The sequence below is a fragment of the Poeciliopsis prolifica genome, unplaced genomic scaffold (genome assembly GCF_027474105.1).
Source record: "Poeciliopsis prolifica strain line A6 unplaced genomic scaffold, Auburn_PproV2 SCAFFOLD171, whole genome shotgun sequence".
Taxonomy (NCBI): domain Eukaryota; kingdom Metazoa; phylum Chordata; class Actinopteri; order Cyprinodontiformes; family Poeciliidae; genus Poeciliopsis; species Poeciliopsis prolifica.
Window position 1 is genome coordinate 117513 of NW_026562546.1, and position 19988 is coordinate 137500.

Here is a 19988-nt window from a genome sequence, read left to right on the forward strand (position 1 = left end):
GCTGAGAACAGAGACGTCCAGCTGGTCTCTGAGAAACTGCATCTCTCCAATCTGAATAAAGAATAAAAGATGTGAACCAACAGGATGCAGTTAAAACTGAAATATGAACAAATCAATAATAAAATGTATAAATTAATTTCCCTGAATGTAAAAGAAACATGATGAACTGATTCTAACATCTGATCCAGTCAAACTGGTTTAAAGAGTCCAAACCAGCAGAACCAGAACATTTGATCAACAAAGAAAGTCAAAGTTTGTCTCAAAGTTTCTGAGGATCTTAAACTCAGTGGATGTTTTTCTCTCCATGTTTCCTTCCAGGCTCTGGATTCTCCCGACTGCTCTGTCCATCATTGATCTGCTGATATTTTATGGCTCCAGTTTTTCTTCATTAATCTATTAATGATGTTTTTCTTGCTGCTTGTATTTGAACTGCAGCTCATTGCTCAGTATGACAGATGGAAACGGGTTGATTTCAATCCTTTTATCATATCATCACATTCTGAAAGTTGATCATTTTGTGCTGATTCAGTTTCTGAACCATCAACTAGAAAATATTGATCCTTTTCTCTGTGAGGTCATTGTGGTCATTTGGTTCTGGTTCTGAATCGTTCATCAGAGATGCTGCAGAATGGGAATATTGATCAGGATATCAGCATCTTTAATCTGGGTCTAGTTAAGCACTGCAACACCTGGACTCTGTAAACCTGGACTGGATCATCATCAACTAATAGCAGGAGATTTAAAGCTAATGTGGGATTTATGGATCTTCAATAAAGGGACATTTCATGTTGACCTTTGACCTGCTTGACCTGAGGGGGATTTCTACACACTGGGGTCCGAATGCTGTCCTGTTCTGACCTCAGATCAGCAGGTCCAACTCAGTTACACAGAGAAACTAAATTAAACTCTGGATCCAGGAACAAACTCAGAAAATATTGATTAGATCAGAAGAAATGAACTTTGATTTATGATCAATTATATAGAATTATTCACAGAAATATCAATAATTATATCATTAAAATACTTCAATGTCTCCAGTCTGCAGCCTTCAGTCTGTAGAAAACCACAGAGATCCTTCAGTCCAGAACCTTCCAGGCTGGTTCCTCTCAGGTTCAGTCCTTTCAGATGGGTCGGGTTGGACTTCAGAGCTGAGAACAGAGACGTCCAGCTGGTCTCTGATAAAACTGCAGCCACTCAATCTGAATAAAGAATAAAAGATGTGAACCAACAGGATGCAGTTAAAACTGAAATATGAACAAATCAATAATAAAATGTATAAATTAATTTCCCTGAATGTAAAAGAAACATGATGAACTGATTCTAACATCTGATCCAGTCAAACTGGTTTAAAGAGTCCAAACCAGCAGAACCAGAACATTTGATCAACAAAGAAAGTCAAAGTTTGTCTCAAAGTTTCTGAGGATCTTAAACTCAGTGGATGTTTTTCTCTCCATGTTTCCTTCCAGGCTCTGGATTCTCCGACTGCTCTGTCCATCATTGATCTGCTGATATTTTATGGCTCCAGTTTTTCTTCATTAATCTATTAATGATGTTTTTCTTGCTGCTTGTATTTGAACTGCAGCTCATTGCTCAGTATGACAGATGGAAACGGGTTGATTTCAATCCTTTTATAATATCATCACATTCTGAAAGTTGATCATTTTGTGCTGATTCAGTTTCTGAACCATCAACTAGAAAATATTGATCCTTTTCTCTGTGAGGTCATTGTGGGTCATTTGGTTCTGGTTCTGAATCGTTCATCAGAGACGCTGCAGAAATGGGAATATTGATCAGGATATCAGCTTCTTTAATCTGGTCTAGTTAAAGCACTGCAACACCTGGACTCTGTGAACCTGGACTGGATCATCATCAACTAATAGCAGGAGATTTAAGACTAATGTGGGATTTATGGATCTTCAATAAAGGGACATTTCATGTTGACCTTTGACCTGCTTGACCTGAGGGGGATTTCTACACACTGGGGTCCGAATGCTGTCCTGTTCTGACCTCAGATCAGCAGGTTCAACTCAGTTACACAGAGAAACTAATTAAACTCTGGATCCAGGAACAAACTCAGAAAATATTGATTAGATCAGAAGAAATGAACTTTGATTGATGATCAATTATATAGAATTATTCACAGAAATATCAATAATTATATCATTAAAATACCTCAATATCTCCAGTCTGCAGCCTTCAGTCTGTAGAAAACCACAGAGATCCTTCAGTCCAGAACCTTCCAGGTTGGTTCTGTTCACTCCAGTTCTGTCAGATGGGTCGGGTTGGACTTCAGAGCTGAGAACAGAGACGTCCAGCTGGTCTCTGATAAACTGCATTGATCCAATCTGAATAAAGAATAAAAGATGTAACCAACAGGATGCAGTTAAAACTGAAATATGAACAAATCAATAATAAAATGTATAAATTAATTTCCCTGAATGTAAAAGAAACATGATGAACTGATTCTAACATCTGATCCAGTCAAACTGGTTTAAAGAGTCCAAACCAGCAGAACCAGAACATTTGATCAACAAAGAAACTCAAAGTTTTCTATCAGCCTGGATGAGTTGAGCTATTTCTGCTGGTTCCTGATCATCAGACCCGACTTGGTAACTGGATCAGAACCAGTCAGGTTCTTCATTAATGGCCTTTGGGTTCCTATTAAAGCTGCTGAAAGCCAATGGAGGCCATTATTTCCTCAGGAGACGGTTCCTCTGACCCGGCCCAACAGAACCACAGCCTCAGGACAAAGCTGAGGAACCTGCTGCTGCTGCAAACCTCACTTTCATTCATTGCATCTAGATTTGCTTTCTACAATCAGTGGTTTCTTAGACGTTCATTAATGAGGATTTGAACTCGTCAGTGTTTGTGGCTCTGGAGGATCAACATTTCATTCTGATGTAAAGAATCAGAAATAAAAGCATCTGAATCTTTACCAAACTGAAACATCTCCATCATTCATTCACAGCATTTCAATTATTTTACTCATTTTGTTCATCAAAAAATTTTAAAGAGAAAAACTGAAAAACAAAGTTCAATAATCTCAAAGTCTGAAATAAGAAAATAATTAATAAGGTCAAAAGTTTTAGAGATTTTATTCTCATGATTAAACAGGTTGTTTTAAAATAATATATATTAACATTAAATTGATTAACTATTGATTAAAGAATCAATAAATGATTTTATTGAATAAATAGAGAAAACAAACCTCAGATTCTTCACTTTACTGACTGAATTCTCCAGGATCTCAACCAGATGATTCACGTCAGATTCTCTAGCAATATATATTTTCGATCTGATTTATTTCCAGTTCAGTCAGATCTGGGTTGGACTTCAGAGCCGAGGCCAAAACTTCACATTCAGCCTTTCGGAGCAAGCAGCCACCAAGTCTGTGATTAGAGAAGAAATAAATTCAGTTCTAATGAAATCAATCTGGATCATAAACAGACTAAAATATGATAACAGTGATGTCATCATCTGATCATCATCTGATCATCATCTGATCATCATCTGATCAATATCTGATCAATATCTGATCAATATCTACTGAGTTTGACCCCACAGAGAATCTGTGCAGTTCCTGGTTAAAGTCCAGGTTCTGGTTCTGGTCCAGGTTCTGGTTCTGGTTCTGGTCCAGGTTCTGGTTCTGGTCCAGGTTCTGGTTCTGGTTCTGGTTCTGGTCCAGGTTCTGGTCCAGGTTCTGGTTCTGGTCCAGGTCCAGGTTCTGGTTCTGGTTCTGGTCCAGGTTCTGGTTCTGGTCCTGGTCCTGGTTCTGGTTCTTGTTCTGGTCCCGGTTCTGGTTCTGGTTGTGGTTCTGGTCCAGGTTCTGGTTCTGGTTCTGGTCCAGGCTTCATGTCCTCAGACCTTCAGCTGCAGTCAGATGTTGAAGATCTTCTATCATCAGTGAAGGAAAGTTCAGTTTCTCTGCAGCAGCTGATGAAGAGGCTGACTGAGCTGAATGAAGGAAACGACTGGAGATGATGGAGAGGAGAGGAACTGCTCACAGCTCTGACTTGGACTAGACCGTTTAGACCAGTGCTTCTCAATTATTTTCCGTTACGCCCCCCCTAGCAAGAAGAAAACTATTCGCGCCCCCCACTCCCCACCGTGACTATCCATCTCTGCATCTTATTAACATTTTTTTCGCTGAAAAAACTCTAGCGGCTTATCGGCGTGATTGGGATGTAACGTATTTAAGTGACGCGCTAATTTATTTGGCTTCATGCTGTCCGCTGCGAGCATTTTTAGACACAGCAAACACACCGGTCTTTCCTCTTCTCCAACTGTATCAGTGAAGCCAAGCGCTAAATATGCTTCGTCGTATTTCCTTCTTAGCTTTCGGTTGACTTTCTGTTGTTCATTATCTTTGTCTCTCTCCGCTTTTCTTTTCATCCCTGTGAAAAACTTTTTCATGTTGGGGGTTGTTGAATAACGGAGGCCATAGACAGAACGCAGTCGGAGCTTTTTGTTGACTTAACACTGTTAACCAAGGCAAACCTGTTGTCTTGTAAGTCGTAAAATGTTGCACTGTCGCAAACGTGACAGAAGTAACAATGAGAGCGCCACTGCCGCCTACTGTGCGCAATTACACTTTATACTAGTAAGGCCAAAAAAAAGCCTGTTCCCCAGGTATCGCACCGCGCCCCCCAAAGGGGGCCCGCCCCACTATTTGAGAAGCACTGGTTTAGACCAAGCAGGAAGTGAGTTATAATGAAGTGAGCAGAACAGGAAGTCCAGCTGCTGTGGACCTCTGGCATCTCTGGTTTGTTGAGCCAATATCTGCTGCATCATCATGAATAATAGTAATATATTGTATAGAAACATGTTTCCCAGCAGCAGGTTATTAAATGCTGCCACAGAGGAAACTGGGAGCAGAACAAACATGATGCTCCAGTTCTGTCTCCGTTCATCTGCTGGATTTGATGCTTTAACAAAGTAGAAAGTGGACAGTCGTCAACCTGCTGCAGCTAAAAGCTTCACGTTGTTCTGGTCGTCCTGCAGAGCAGCAGCAGAACCGGTCCTGCTGCTCCTTCCGGTCTGAACCGTCTGGACTGGGTCAGAACCGGGTCCAGGTGACCCAGGATCTGCAGATGATCCTCATTAATGTCTGCACACATTGAGATGAGACAGACTGATAAACTCTCAGTCCATCAGTCTGATCTACTATAGTGATGATATGGATCATGGTGGACAGAACCAGAACCAGAGTGTTTGGGTCCATTTTTCATGATGAAGCAGTGAAATTTCTCCAGTAACTAGAAGATGTTGGGATCCATTTTCTGCTGCATGGATCATAGAGAATCTCCTGATTCAATGTGTTGACAGTAAGTAATGATTATTAGGAACATTTTGGACTCAAAGTATCAGATATTGATATGAAACTGGCACTTTCACTAAAATCATTTTCTGGTCTCCAGCAAAATTAAAACGTCTCAGACAGCAGAGGCGGAGACAGAGGGGTGGCAGGGATTGCATTTGCCACCCCCAACAGAGGCCTTGCCACCCTACTGCCACCCCACTGGAAATGGTCATTTTAAAATATACTTATGAGATCGGCAAAGACCCGGGCCGGACCCGGGACGGACCAGCGCCAGAACAGGACCGGACCCGGGCCAGACCAGGACCGGACCGGGCCAGACCCGAGCCAGACCAGCGCAAGACCAGGGACAGACCCGGGCCAGGAAAGGGCCGGATCCGGGCCAGACCAGGGCCTGGAAAGGGCCGGATCCAGGCCGGACCAGCGCCGGACCAGCGCCTGACCAGCGCCAGACCAGGGCCGGACCAGGGCCAGCCCAGGGCCAGATCCGGGCCGGACAAGGGCAAGACCAGGGATAGACCCTGGCCAGGAAAGGGCCGGACTCGGGCCGGACTCGGGCCGGATCCGGGCCGGACCAGGGCCGGGCCACGGCAAAACCAGGGCCAGGAAAGGGCCGGATCCGGGCCGGAGCCGGGCCAGACCAGCGCAAGACCAGGGACAGACCCGGGCCAGGAAAGGGCCGGATCCGGGCCAGACCAGGGCCTGGAAAGGGCCTGATCCGGGCCGGACCACGGCCGGACCCGGGCGGACCAGGGCCGGACCAGCGCCGGACCAGCGCCAGACCAGGACCGGACCCGGGGTCAGACCAGGTCCGGACCGGGCCAGACCAGGGCCGGACCAGGGCCAGCCCAGGGCCAGATCCGGGCCGGACCAGCGCAAGACCAGGGATAGACCCGGGCCAGGAAAGGGCCGGACTCGGGCCGAACCTGGGCCGGATCCGGGCCGGACCAGGGCCGTGCCACGGCAAAACCAGGGCCAGGAAAGGGCCGGATCCGGGCCGACCCGGGCCAGACCAGCGCAAGACCAGGGCCAGACCAGGGCCGGACCGAGCCGGATCAGGGCCGGACCAGGGCCAGGCCACGGCAAAACCAGGGACGGACCGGGCCAGACCAGGACCGGACCAGGGCCAGGCCAGGGCCAGATCCGGGCCGGACCAGCGCAAGACCAGGGATAGACCCGGGCCAGGAAGGGCCGGACTCGGGCCGAACCTGGGCGGGATCCGGGCCGGACCAGGGCCGGGCGACGGCAAAACCAGGGCCAGGAAAGGGCCAGACCCGAGTCAGACCAGCGCAAGACCAGGGACAGACCCGGGCCAGGAAAGGGCCGGACCCGGGCGGACCAGCGCCGGACCAGCGCCAGACCAGGACCGGACCGGGCCAGACCAGGGCCGGACCAGGGCCAGCCCAGGGCCAGATCCGGGCCGGACCAGCACAAGACCAGGGATAGACCCAGGCCAGGAAAGGGCCGGAATCGGGCCGAACCTGGGCCGGATCCGGGCCGGACCAGGGCCGGGCCACGGCAAAAACCAGGGCCAGGAAAGGGCCGGATCCTGGCCGGACCCGAGCCAGACCAGCGCAAGACCAGGGATAGACCCGGGCCAGGAAAGGGCCGGACTCGGGCCGAACTGGGCCGGATCCGGGCCAGACCAGGGCCGGATCTGGGCCAGACCAGGGCCTGGAAAGGGCCGGACCCGGGCCGGACCAGCGCAAGACCATCATTTGTATATGGACCCCTGTGATAAAGCCTTGCTCACCCTTTGGCCACCCTTGAAAAAAAGTCGAGCTCCGCCACTGCAGACAGAAACAGTTTATATTAAAAATCCTGTTTTATGAATCATGTTTGGTGGATGAATCATAAAAATGTGACAGATGAGAGACGTCTGATCATGCAGAGTGTTTCTGACTCCATTTGGCTCATGAACCAAAGAAACCCTGTGGAGAATCAACAATAATTATAGTTTATTAATGACACTAAATTTAACAGATTTCAGGAAAAACGACTCAAAGATGATTTGAACCAAAACAACACAGAGGATTTTTCTCCCTGGATTTTATGGGACGAAGCAAAAACTTTAATTATCTGGTTCTCTAACGAGAAAGAGAGAAATGTTTAAAAGATTAGAAAAACTAAATCTCTTCAAATACAACGTATGGAAAATAATAATAATAACAAATCAGAGAAACAGGAGAAAACTGTTTCTATGAAACCAGATGGAGGAAAAGGATAAATTTATTCAACTCAACTATTATGGAAATAGATCAAAGCAAAGAAACTGATAGCAAACTAATAGATTTATCAATAAATTAAAATCCAACAGATAAAGACACCGATCTCTAAAACACATGAAATCTGTTGAATGATCCTCCACTCAGTTCTGCTCTCAGCCTCATGCAGTTTTTGCTGCTGCTCTGGATTCACCATCGATAGGAACAGATCAAAATCATCCACTAACAACTAATCACTGATCAATAAAGTCATTAAAGACTGAAAGGGAATCAGACGGCAGGTGAGGAGGCGGCTGCTGAAGGATTGATTAGATCAGAACTTTGTGGAGGGGAAACGCCGCCATCTTGGATCAGAGCAGAGATGTCAGTGATTCCTAAAACCTGGTAAAGATGAAACTGGATGTGGTCATAAACCAACATCAGTTTGAAACATTGATTACAGGATCACTGCAGCAACACTGGATAAATATTATAATCCCAGGAATTACAGACACAGATCAGATTTAATCTGGTTTTATCATCAACATTCAAACCAATGACAACGTGGGCTCCTGACCTCACAGGTCAAAGGTTAAACAGAATCAATAAAGTCATTTAGATGCTGAAAAGGCTTTTGATTCAATGTGTTGGAAATATCTTTATTGAGCTCTGGACAGATTTGGCTTTAATAATCAGATTATAGGTTGTTTCAGTCTGTATGAATCACATTCTGCCAGGATTAAGATAATGTGGATTATCAGATTCAGAAAGGGTCTGTGGCCGAGGCTGAACCCTCATCGCCACGTTGCTGCTTTTATTGATCCATCAGAGAACAACAACATTATGGGAGGAACTATTAAGGAAACAAGACCAGACGATGAGCTGCTAACGCTAACTGCTAACGCTAACTGCTAACGCTAACTGCTAACGCTAACTGACCCGGAGTTAGCCGACCTGATAGCACAGGATGCTACGTCAACGATGGATTATAGTCAGAATGGTTGATTTCTGGTCCATAATCAATGATCAATCAGCAAAACAATCATCAAATTCTAGTCAGAACCAAAGTTGAAAATGTGTCAACGAATCATTTGAGGTTGAAATTGATGAATCAAACGCCGATAAACTGATCAATATCTGTTATCGGCAGATATTGATCGAGTCAATATCTGATCTATATTAAATCAATAAATGCTTTCCCAAACTCCCTCTCAGTACTTTGGTTCTTGGTTTGGTGAAACTGAACTGGATCTTTATCAGCATTTGGACATTTTTAATTAATTTAATCAACTTATTTTTCAGTGTTTGTGGTTAATGGAGGATTGAACCAGTTATTGATGACTTTAACCCCTGTATATATTGTCAATAATTGTTCCAACTGCAGTTCAAATCACCTTTTGCTCTATTTTTCTGTCTCTGGTGTTAAATCAATCCTGATTTGATCTTTAGGTTTTCTGATAAACACTTTATTTTAAAAAATTGACTCATTTTTACCACGAGCTGCAGCATCATAAATGCTGCAGCATAGGCAACATTTATGATGCTGCACTATGCTGCAGCATTTATGATGCTACAGCATAGTGCAGCATCATAAATGCTGCAGCTTGATAGCTAAATGTAACTGTATGTGTCGACTAGCATTAGATAAATATTCATGAATATTCATCATTAACTTAGCAGTGAGTGTACATCAATCAATCAGATTGACTGATTGACTGATTGATTGATTGATTGAGTGTACATGGGAACCGAACGCTTTGTGTTTGTTCTCAGACCTGTAACCAGTTTCCCTACTTAATATTTCTGCTTGTTACAAAACGTCTCTCTTGCTCGCAGAACCTGGTTTTTAGCAGAATGCTCTCAGAGTCAAGATAAGCAACCAGCAGCTTCTGCATGCTGAGTTTTAAATTAACACCACAAAGGAGCAGCAGACACGAACAGACAGTCAGTTTGACACAAACTTATTTTAATCTCATCAGAGAACATGTGAAATTTCCTCCCCAGAATGTTTTAATGTTTTCCTGGGCGAATAACATGCAACACTGATGCTGATGATGATGATGATGATCAGAACATTCACATTAGACTGGAAGGAAATAATTAAGGAAATTCATCCAGTGGAGAGACTGACTGTCATGAAGACTTTGCTGATCAATAAAAAATATTGGAAGAGAAGAAACCTGAACCTGAACCAACTGGAGGATCAATGTAATCATCTAGTTTTTATTGTGAAAGTTCTCACTTTGGGTTTTATTGTTTTATTATTTAATTGTCTTTGTTCAACAAGATACTTTGCAGCTTTTGTTAGTGGAGGTTTGAATGTTCAAAGTATTTATATTTCTGAAACTGTAAAACAACAAAATATAAGTTTATGAAAAATAATCCAGAGGATGAAGAAGTAGATAAAGAGCAAAAACATCCAGAATCAACTTGAAGACAGAAGAAGAAACAGGAGGACAATAGAGCTGAATCAGCATCACAATGAAAACATCTGGACTCACCGAGCCTTTCTGCAGTTCCTCACAGCTGGAACCAGTCTCCGTCGTCCCCATTCTGATGTGTTGTACTTCTCCAGGTCCAACTCATCCAGAACCTCTGACATCTGCAGCATGAAGGCCAGAGCTGAACAGTCACTCACTGAGAGCTCCTTCCCTGAATCCAGCAGCTGTTGGATCTCCTGATAAAATGAGACGTCGTTCATCTCCACCAGACAGTAGAAGATGTTGATGCTTCTGGCAGCAGAGATTCTATCAGTGTTCATCTCCTTCAGGTTGGTGATGATTCTCTGGATGGTTTCTGGACTGGGTCTCTGTCGACCCAGCAGATCTTCTAAGACTCTCTGGTTGGACTCCACAGTGAGACCATGAAGGAAGCGGACAAACAGGTCCAGGTGGCCATTTTTACTCCAGAGGGATTTCTCCATGACTTTCTTCATGAACTCATCTAGAGATGTTTCTCTGTATTCGTCTCCCAGGAACGTCTTGATCTCTCTCTGACTTCCTGCTGGTGAAGCAGTGGAGCATGTAGACTGCAGCCAGAAACTCCTGGATGCTCAGATGAACAAAGGAGTAGACGGAGACGTCGCCCGTTCCACTGTCCTTTTTAACATCTCAGTGAAAAACTCCTGAGAACAACGCAGCATCTTGGATGTTGATGCCGCACTGTGTGAGCTCTTTGTCATAGAAGATCAGGTTTCCCTTCAGCAGCTGATCAAAAGCCAGTTTTTCCTAGAGACTCAATCAGCTTCCTGTTCTCTGGACTCCAGATAGATTTGCTCTTTTTCCTCCATCATACTTTCCTCCTTGATTTGAGTTGAACCAGCAGGAACTTTATGTACATCTCAGTCAGAGTGTTGGGTAGTTTCTCTCTCTCTCGGTCTTCATCACATCCTCCAGAACTTTAGCAGTGATCCAGCAGAAGACGGGGATGTGACACATGATGTGGAGACTTTTTGGATTTATGGATGTGGGAGATGATCCTGCTGGCCTTCTCTTCATCATCTCTGAATCTCTTCCTGAAGTATTCCTCCTTCTGGGGGTCAGTGAACCCTCTGACCTCTGTCACCCATGTCAACACACTGAGCAGGGATCTGATTGGCTGCTGCAGGTCGTGTGGTTATCCAGAGGAGAGCAGAGGGAAGCAGTTCCTTCCTGATGAGGTTTGTCAGCAGAACATCCAGTGAGCTGGACTCTGTAACATCAGTCAGGATCAGATTGTTGTAGAAATCCAGACAAAGTCGACTTTCATCCAGACCATCAAAGATGAACAGAACCTGGAACGATTCAAAGTTTCTGATTCCTTTCGTTTTAGTGAATCGTTCATGAATCAGTTCTAATAAGCTGAACTTTTTCTCTTTCAGTAAATTCAGTTCTTTGAAGGTGAATGGAAATATGAACTCAATGTTCTGGTTGGTTTTGCCTTCAGCCCAGTCCAGAGTGAACTTCTGTGTTAACAGTTTTTCCCAATGCCAGCCACGCCCATGGTCATCACTGTTCTGATTGGTTGATCTCCTCCAGGTGGGACTTTAAAGATGTCTTCTCTTCTGACTGTTTCTTGTTTCCTGGATGCTGTTTCAATCTGTCTGACCTCATGTCCTGGTTGACCTCTCTAGTTGACCCCTCTGTGATGTAGAGCTCAGTGTAGATCTGGTTCAGATCGGTTTTATTCCATGTTCAGCGACGCCTTCAGAGAGACTCTGGATCTTCATCTTCAGAGACGCTTTAAGTTCAGGCTGATACAGACCAACAATATCTGAAAAAAAACAAACAAAATAAAAACAATTTGCTGGACTAAAAAAGTTACTGTTGTTTTTTCCATTCGTGTTTCCATTTTCCCTCATTTTCCTTCTGCTCTGAAACTCATCCTGCAGCCAAACCCCTGAAAGTTATTGCAACTTTTATCTGTTATTCGGGTTCAGCACCAACACCACTCAGTTCCCCAGTGCATCACAGGCCTCCATGCTTTACATGCCGTGCTGCCAGGAGAAGCTGTGTGCGTTTCTGCTTTTATTAAAAAGAAAAACATATTTTTGTTTCAAAGATATATTCTTTAATAAGCTTGACTGCAAGCCTCTCTTCAGGGAGAATAATTCCTGACAGAAAGACGAGTTTCTAGTTTTAACAGTGGATGCATTGAACAAGGACCAATCAGGTTGCTGCAGATCGTTTACAGGCTCAGCTCATCTCGGCTCAGCTTTATGGACATTAATATCATGAGGATGAGAATCCATGTGTCTTTGGAGAACTGATCAAGGAAGAAGTCAAGTTTAAATCCACTGCTTTAGCTGTGGCTCAATGTGAAGCTCAATGTTCACAGTGAGCTGCACTCAGAGTTCACATTTAGAGGTTTGTGTTGAGGTGAGAATGTGCAGCTGTGTGTTTGTGTCTCAACCTGCTGACTCTGTGTTTCTGCTCTAAAGTCTCAGTTCCCGGTTAGCCGCTGAGTTATTGCCAGAACATTGATCGGTACTGATTTCCTTCATTTTGGGAAATCAATAATCGGCCGATTTTATCCACTGATGTCATCAACCTGAGCAAAGAGCTAAAAAATCAACCAGTTTTCTTTTCTCTGTGATTTTTGACTGACAAATCAAACCTCCTGATCTGGTTCCTCCTCTTCCTCACTCATCACATTGACCTTTCACCTTATAATAATCGCTATTGATCACCACCAATCATCTGATTGGAAAAATCCAACATTTACACCACTGACCTTTGACCTGCAGATGAACCCGTTTCATCAGCAGGGTGACTCGTTTCCTGACTCTGCAGGTGTAGATCCCGCTGTCTGCCACTGAGGGGCGGTCCAGAGTCAGACTGAGGTCTTTAGTCTTCAGTGGGTCGTCACCCATCCTGGTTCTGCTGGTCAGGTTCTGTTCTTCAGGATCATCAGAACCGCTCGGATACACATGGACCGTCTTGTTCTCTCCGTCTCTCCACTCCACTCTGGCGCCACCTGGCAGGTAAATGTTGGTTCTGCAGGGCAGCAGGACAGATTTAACCCCTGAATCCACCTTAACCTGTGGAGCTGAGAGACACAGAGGACAAGATGAGAGAGAGACAGAGAGAGAGTGAGAGAGAGACCCTTCCTTCCTTCCTCCCTTGTAGTTTCTATCTTGGCCACTAGGGGCCGCAGCCATTTAGTGAGTGATGTTTAGTTCAGGAATCAGTGCAGATCAGTTGAAGTTGAGTTTGTTGGTAGTTTAAGTGTAATTATGACCATCAGTCTATTTGTGTTTCAGAGAATAATGTTTGTATTTTATAACTTTAGACCAGTCGGGCCCCAAGTGGGTCCTGGAGGGCCGGTTGCATCCTGCAGGTTTTATTCTCTCCTGGTACCAACAACCTGTTCAGCAGGTCAATGTTCTCCTAACGAGCCTCATTGGATCCAGTTGCATTAAATCTGAGACTGAAACATGCAGGTTTGGGCCCTCAGGGGCCACTTTGGGCCCCACTGCTTTAGACATTTTCTGTTTGCTCATTTTGCCCAGAAGAAGCTGAGTTTTACTTTAAAGTGGTGAATTCTGTTGTGTTTAGTTTCTCTCTTTTACTTTATTTAACTTTATCAATAACTAATGAAACATCCAAACTCCGCCCACTTCCACAGTCCTTCACTGACAGGAAGAGACTTTAAACCTGCTGCTAGTTTATAAATCACTGAACGATTAAAGATCTGCAGCTGCTGCATCAACCTGCTGGTTCTGGTTCTGCTCTGCATCCAGAACCAGAACCATGGAGAAGCAGCTTTCAGCTTCTATGCACCATAAATCTGGAACAAACTTCCAGAAAAGTGAAAAACAGCAGAAACACTGAGATCCTCTAACACAATGGTTCTGAAATGGGGGTACACGTACCCCCAGGGGTAAGCGAACCCCTGGGGGTATGTGGAGGTACTGCAGGGGGTACGTGAAGCTTTTCAAAATATCTTAAAAAAATCAGTTGGCTCCTCATAATAAGTCTTGGGAAAAATTATTTTGTAAAAAGTTTGATAAAATATAAATGTGTGTTCATGCACTGAATTTTATATTCAGTATTTAGTTTCAATATCCTTTAAAATAAAACGGACCCAGCGCACTGTTACCATTACTACACTGTAACTATGGAGACTGGCTAAAGCGTAGCAGCAATGCTGCTGAAAGTTCAGATAAAGAGAAAAAGAAGGCAAAACCAGAGCCGACAAAGTACAGAATGTACATGGAAAAGTATGTGTTAATGGGATTTATGTCCATGATCTCTGACCCCCCAGGCACTGTGTTTTTTTTGCGGGGAGAAATTAGCCAAGGCTAGCACGCAGCCGGCTAGCACGCAGCCGGCTAGCACGCAGCCGGCTAGCACGCAGCCGGCTAGCACGCAGCCGGCTAGCACGCAGCCGGCTAGCACGCAGCCGGCTAGCATGCAGCCGGCTAGCATGCAGCCGGCTAGCATGCAGCCGGCTAGCATGCAGCCGGCTAGCACCTTTCTGTACATATAAATCTGGAACAAACTTCCAGAAAAGTGAAAAACAGCAGAAACACTGAGATCCTCTAACAGACTGTAGAGAAGCAGCAGCTGCTGGTTCTGGTTCTGTTCATGTTTCTGATGCTGCATTTGATCTGAACATGAATGAACACAAGGATCTGAACTGATGACAGGAACAAACTGTTGACCTCTGACCCTAGGACAGGTCACATGATCTCTCTCACATTCTGGGTCAGAAACATTCAGACTCACCTGGCAGGAAATAACCTTTAAAATGATATAAAAATCCTGCAGAGACGATGAGAACCAGAACCAGCAGAACCAGCAGAGCTGTGGCCCAGGATGGAAAGGGTTCTGTGGAAAACAGAGAAAGATTGACCTCACTCTGACCTTTGACCTTTACCAGCAGCTCTGACCTGATGCTCTGACCTTTCTGTACATATTTCAGAACCAGCGTGTGTCTCAGGACGTCCTGGTCTCTGTAGACGGTGCAGACGTAGCGTCCAGCGTCTCTGTGTGTGGGATTCCTCAGGGTCAGGCCGACGTCTCCGGTCCTCAGGAAATCTTGGTCCATCTCTGTTCGGTCGCGGTAAAATCCGTCCTGGTTTCTCTGGTTGCTGCTTGAGTGAACCATCATAAATTCTGGTTCTGAGCGGGTCCACTCCACTACTGTGTCCTCAGGAAGGCGGGACGATGTTGTGCAGGGCAGGACGACAGAATCTGACCCCTCAGTGACCTCGACCTCCTGCTGATCAGCTGAGAGGAAATAAAGAAGAAAATGATCAGAAACAGTTTGGATCATTTTCTGCTTTCATGTCAGATTTAGTCTCATCACTGTCTCCATGGTTACAGACACTATGATCAATTATTCATTTTTCTCATTTGAAACAAATTCATTCATTCATAGAACTTTAACATAGGTTGTGCTGCTTGTTTATCTGACCTTGACCTTCAGGTGAATCTGTTTCACGTTCCGTTCTTCTCTTCCATTAGAGATGCTGCAGCTGTAGTTTCCTCCATCAATCTGCTCAGGTTTCCTCAGAGTCAGGCTGAAGTTTCCAGTGTCCAGAGCGTCAGGATTCATGGAGGTCCGGTTCCTGAAACGCTGGTTCTGGTTCTGAAGATCGTCGCCGTTTTCTCTCTGCAGGTGGACGGAGTTCGGACTGAGGTCACTGCGAGTCCAGATGAGTAACGGATTGTCTTCAGGTATTTGACCAGAGTAGATGCAGGGCCAGGACAGACTCCGCCCCCTCATTGACCTCCACCACTCCTCCCAGTGCATGCTGGGAAACTGAGGACACAAGATGAGGGTTTAGTGTAGAAATAATGATCAGTTCTTCACTAGAGATGAAAGATTTCAGTCTGTCTGCTAAACGGCTCAGTGATCCTGAACTCTGATCTGTTATGTAACATTAACTCACATTGAGCAAAAGTCAGAAAACTGATAAAAGTGCATTAAAATAAATACATTTAAAACTGAAAGATGGAAACAGATGAAACTGAAAAAGCATGAATGTTTTCAGAGTTGCTGTTTATTAGCAGAAATCCTGCTGTCAGTTTTCAGCTTGTTTTATCTATTTGATAAGAAAGATTTTTGTTTTAGTATCTTGTGATTGTTGGGCAGATTTTATTTCTGTGACTTTATAAAAAAAATAAAATTCTTCTGACTTTATTTTCTGGGTTTCTGGTTCTGATTCTTTCTAGTTACAGAGTTTAAACCTTCCAGTAACTTTCAGTCACTTTCTGCTGTGAAACTGAAGCGTTTTGTTGATCAAACAACAATCTGGACATTTCTAAAGAATCGCTGTTTGATCCAAAAAACTCATCATTTCATTCTGAATATCATCCACAGATCAACCAGTAAACCAGAGAAGAACCGGACCCACCAGAACCTGGTTCTCCTTTAATGGTCAGACCAGCATCATGCATCAGCAGCAGAACATTATGACCACCAACCTGAGACTGAGGTGAATTCAGGAGAAATAAACTACAACCAGCAGGCGGCCATCTTGGATTCAAATGAACATGAATGTGAAAAACTGAAGGCAGGAAGGAAACGCAGAACCTTCAACATCTGCAAACATTCATCACTGGTTTCTGGGAGCTAAAGTCCAGATTACTGGTCTGAATGGGTCTCAGTGGTTCTGAAGCTCACAGAACTACAACCTGATAGAAAACATCAGAACCAGATCAGCTGCTGAACCCAAAAACAGAGAAATTGAATCCAGACAGGAAACGGCAAAGTGGAGCCACTGGTTGGATGGAAGAGACCAGAATCCAACCAGCAACAATAAACCAGTGAGATCTACTGGGAGGACTGGTGAGAGACGAGTCGCTGGAACCAGAACCTGAGGTTCTGATCCAGAACCATCAACCAGCTGAGGTCACCAGGGTCATTTAGAGAGAAGAACGGACCAGAACCCAGAAGCTCTGAGTCTGATCAGCAGCTTGCAGAGACTGGAGAGGATGAGGAGCGAGAGGAAGGTGATCTTACCGAGCAGGAGGATCATCATCATCATCATCATCATCATCATCATCATCATCTTCCTCTCAGAACAGAGAGTCGTCCATCAGATCCCAGCAGCGGATCACCTCTGACTCCAGATCACCGTTTCTACTGGAACCAGCAGAGACACGCAGGAAGAAACTCCACTGCTGATTGGCTGATTCAGACGCTGCTGAACCGGTTCTGATCCAGTTCTGAGGAAAGGCGGGACCTTCAGTTTCCTCATTCAGCCATGGAGCTGTGAGGAGGTTAAAGGTCAGGACCTTCAGTTTCCTCATAGTTTTGTTGGAGTTTCATCATTTCTGTCTCTGTGATCCCCAGGTCCGTTTACCGGTTTCAGGACCGACCAGAACCCTGAGAATAATGAGATTTGGTTTTATAAAAACAGGTTTTAATGCTGAAAATGATCAGGTGTTACAAGCCATAATGTGATCCAAACGGATCAGAACCAACTTTATCCTGATGTTTTTATGGTGTTACTAACTCACCTGATCCTCCTTCACTGCTGAACATAAACTTCTTTAACCTTTGTCTCTTTTAGCCTGGAGGCTTTAAGTTGTTCAAATAGTTTCTCAAACGTTTCCAACGACAGTTAAAAACCTGCAGAGTTACAAACAGGTTTTAACTTGCTGCAGCCGTTCACTGGAAGATGTTTATCAGTTTCTGTCTCTGCTGTGCAGGAATGTTTCCTCCTTCCTCAGTTTGCTCATTTAGTTTTTTGTAAATTAAATGATTTGCTCTCTATTGGTGCCTGGTTCTGGTTCTGGTTCTGATCAGAAGATCTGGACAGATTGATGGTTTTCCAGCCTGTCGGCTCTGCAGCCTCCAGTTCTTCATCAACCAGTTTGAACATTTATTATAACCTGAGAAAAAACAGAGGAAACGTTTTCATGACTGTAGATTAGTAAAAAGATTAAAGGTAAAAAATAATGAACAACATCTAAAAATGAAACATTACTGTGTAAAAGTTTTAAAGCCGTCAGTTTGATTCAATCTTGGTGTAAAAAACGTCTTTTGACTGTGATCAGCTTTACAGGAACATTATTATCTCCTCTGCATCTCCACTGTATTGATCCAGATATTAATCAATAATCTGGGCAGAAGAAAAAGACCCAGAAAGGAGGAAATAGTTTTTATCATCCAGTAACTTGTGGATGTTTGTTGTTAAAGTTTCAGTCAGTCGGATCCATTCAGTCGTCTTTCACTACATGACCGACTTCAGTTCCTGATCCTGTTTAAAATAGTTTTTGTTTACTTTTAGAAATAAAAAACAAATGATTAATAAATTACAAACATTTCAGAATAATTCAAGAACCCTGGCAGGAAGGTCAAAGGTCACCATAGACATTAATTAGCATTAGCATTAGCTAACATAATTCAACTGCTACACATTTAATTATCTTTTTAGCTCTGATGCTAAATTTTGGCCAGAAAGTTCATTTAAAAATAAATAATTACAATAATAATAATAATAAATAAAGAATCTGAAACATAGTTCTGAACATTTTTAAAGTTTAACATTTTCCTAAATGACAAAAATTTATTTTCAATTCAAGCTTTTTCAGTTTATAATCTTTTTTATTTTTCATTTTATCTTTGGTCTTTCCATGATGATTCTCACCTGATCCTCCTTCACTACTGAACATAAACTTCTTTAATCTTTGGCCTCTCTTAGATGGAGGCTTTAAGTTTTTCAACTAGTTTGTCTCAAACGTTTCCAACGAAAATTAAAAACCTGCAGAGTTACAAACAGGTTTTAACTTGCTGCAGCCGTTCCCTGGAAGATGTTTACCAGTTTTCTGTCTCTGCTGTGCAGGAATGTTTCCTCGTTGCCAACATGTCTGAAAAAAAAAGGTTCAACCTCCAAACATTAAGATCCGTCCAGCAGGAACCTTTTCTGATGTGTCATAAATGGAAGGTGAAGTTTCAGATCAATGTTAATCAAACTAGTAAATATCATTTAACACAAAATTCCTGATGCAGGAATTACCTGGGAACACTTCAGGGTGGGGTCATAAGGTCGTCCATCAGCGGCCCGCTGCGTTTTTGGGTTAAAATATTACAAAGTTTTGAGTGTCATAATTCAGAGGAGGGTTGTGAAGCCCTCCTCTGATTGTTTTACTGATAAAAAGTGAATAATCTGTTTCTCCTGATCTTATTGTTCCTGACTCACCTCAGGCTCCGCCCCTTCTCACTACGGTACAACAGTATCAGCCCGGCAGGCTGATGAAGCAGAGGAAACCCTGACTTCTAGTTCTAGTTGGTCTCTTGCTGCTCTTGGTCTGGTCCCTCACTAGGAGCCAGTGACTAATAACTTCAGCAAAACACATGAGCTTCTTTTCAGTCAATTATTTCTTAATATTGATGAATCATGCAGATTATTTCACTGATAACATTTATAACATTTACCCAAATTATGAGTGAAACAATCTTCCAATTAAATAAGTAACTAATTCTACTGGCAAAATTGAATAAATTATAGGTAAATCTTTATTATTGCAAACCTTCATTCTGTCCACCAGGAGGCAGAAATGAGTAACAGATGTTTATTTAAGACTCATTTAATCATCAGATAAAAGCTTTACATTTAATAACATTCTAAAAACAGCAGAAATTCTCAGGAAAAACATAAAAAAACAACAAAGTTATAAAAATGAGTCATAGGAGACAAGAATATGATTAAAACCAGCAGAATAACAATTAAATGATCATAATGTCCATCATATTAATGTTAACCTAAATATCTATTTTCATTTGATTTTATCTCTGATTTGACTAAATGTGTTTAAATTGTCCTTCTGTGTTTCCATCCAGTTCAAACTGACTTCAGGTTCTTCAGACTTCACACAGTCAGACATTAGAAGCAGAAACTATTGAGCAGGTTTCCTCCTGTTTCTCATCCTCATACAAATATTTACACAACAGTGAAACTTCTCGGCATCGAATGCTAATTAATGAGTGGAATTATTGATTTCCCTTTAAACTAATCAAAACTATTGATCACA

At 43.4% G+C, this 19988-nt stretch overlaps 1 pseudogene; it reads right to left on the reverse strand.

The window, feature by feature from the left end:
- Positions 1-1074: 1074 nt before the first annotated feature.
- Positions 1075-17288, reverse strand: LOC129356448 (NACHT, LRR and PYD domains-containing protein 3-like; annotated as a pseudogene).
- Between the last annotated feature and the right edge of the window lie 2700 nt (positions 17289-19988).